Below are 2,011 nucleotides of genomic sequence, written 5' to 3' on the forward strand. Positions count from 1 at the left end.
ATTGAATATTCGAGATACGCTATTGCCTCCGGTACGCATTGATAGCGTATATCGGGGAGTACCTGTACAATGATACAAAGAGCGGGCGAGAGGAGAACGCTTGCGTGAACGATTGGTGTAGCAAGCGAATTTGGACAAGTCCCAGAAAAGCGAGACGCAAGAGTTTCTCTCCAACGATGGAAAGGGATGAGCTAAATGAAACATGCGAATCGTTGATGCGACACAGCCAAGTCGCAAGCAAATACAGACCAACACCCAGAAGAGCGAGGCAGAATGAAAAATTTTGTGAATGTTAGAATGAGAAAAATGATAGATACACATAAAAATCGCGCGATAATGCTGGTTGGGTACCCAACCGACATTATCGCGCGACATTTTTAAATTTTGTATGAGAAAAAACGGGCTCAAAACGTTCTCAAATCGTGCTCATTAGCAGCACTAAAGAGCACTTCTCAGCAACGGTGCGACAGCGTGTATCATACATCTAGTTTCTGTATACTACATTATTGTTCAATTTCTTTCATTCTCTCCATTCTCCCTACAAAGACTCTTACTCTCTTTTGTCCATTCTGCACATGCTTACCCCAACCGACATTATCGCGCGACATTTTAAAATTTTGTATGAGAAAAAACGGGCTCAAAACGTTCTCAAATCGTGCTCATTAGCAGCACTAAAGAGCACGTCTCTGCAACGGTGCGACAGCGTGTATCATACATCTAGTTTCTGTATACTACATTATTGTTCAATTTCTTTCATTCTCTCCATTCTCCCTACAAAGACTCTTACTCTCTTTTGTCCATTCTGCACATGCTTACGCTCTTTATTTTACCTTCTTACTCGCACATACATATTTACATACTCACACAATTCACACTGCCTAAAACCGGTGCGGGATACACACGTACCCGTCTTGCCTGCCTTCTCTCCTCGTTCTCCTTTCCTCCAGCTTTGCCTTCGTCGAATGGTGTGTACGCGTCCTGCTTGCTTCCCTCTTGCTGCTCCCACGTGCTGCACTAGCGAGCTGGATGTTCGTCTCTACCTTCCTGCCGCTTCTCCTCTACCAGGCGCTAGCACGTTGGAGGATCGGTTCGTTCCTGCCTTCTTTCCTCTCCTGTTCTGTTTTCGGCACTCCTAGGGATAGAAGGAAATATTAACTATTTTGCCAACAGCTGTTCAATTTAACGTCAAGCACAATACTTACCAACCAATTGAATATTGCTTCTGTTGTGGTCCGTGCTCACTTCCGTTCGTGCGTGTGTTACGATTTCTTTAAAAAAACGAAATTGATTTTATATCACAATTATCAATACAATTCAGTTTGATAAAGATTGATATAACCCTTTATTAAAAACTGTACTTACCAAATAGTTTTTCCGTACTGGTTTCACGAGAGAAAAAACGGACACACACCGACGCGTCCTACCGCTTGCAAACTTGATTTCACACTACCACATTTTCATGTGAACGCGAAGCAGCGCCTTCCTCGTGTTCCTATACAGGTATTCCCCGATATACGCCATACTCGATATACACGATTTCGCTATACGCTTTTTTTTCTAAATTTGACGGTTCTTTGAACAAGTAGTACTAATTTTAGAAATCGAATGTCAAATGCAAAATAAATTCCATTTTGGTTGAATATTAAAAACCATTTCAAATGGTATAAAATTGAAAAATTCAGTTGAAATTAGATCAAATAACTAATTAAGTGGCTAAAACCTACCACTTCATGCAAAGTTATACGGATATTAGTTATAATTTGACTGAAAACCTCGAAATTCGACTTTCGCTATTGAATATTCGAGATACGCTATTGCCTCCGGTCCGCATTGATAGCGTATATCGGGGAGTACCTGTACAATGATACAAAGAGCGGGCGAGAGGAGAACGCTTGCGTGAACGATTGGTGTAGCAAGCGAATTTGGACAAGTCCCAGAAAAGCGAGACGCAAGAGTTTCTCTCCAACGATGGAAAGGGATGAGCTAAATGAAACATGCGAATCGTTGATGC

General features: G+C 41.7%; 1 long non-coding RNA gene across 1 annotated transcript; it reads right to left on the reverse strand.

The window, feature by feature from the left end:
* Positions 1 to 580: 580 nt before the first annotated feature.
* LOC133391752 (uncharacterized) lies at positions 581 to 1,490 on the reverse strand. The gene is made up of 3 exons (XR_009765209.1): positions 1,363 to 1,490; positions 1,203 to 1,268; positions 581 to 1,132 (listed from the first exon to the last, which is right to left on the reverse strand). It is a non-coding gene; the product is annotated as an uncharacterized LOC133391752 (long non-coding RNA).
* Between the last annotated feature and the right edge of the window lie 521 nt (positions 1,491 to 2,011).

The sequence above is a fragment of the Anopheles gambiae genome, chromosome 2 (genome assembly GCF_943734735.2).
Source record: "Anopheles gambiae chromosome 2, idAnoGambNW_F1_1, whole genome shotgun sequence".
Taxonomy (NCBI): Eukaryota; Metazoa; Arthropoda; class Insecta; order Diptera; family Culicidae; genus Anopheles; species Anopheles gambiae.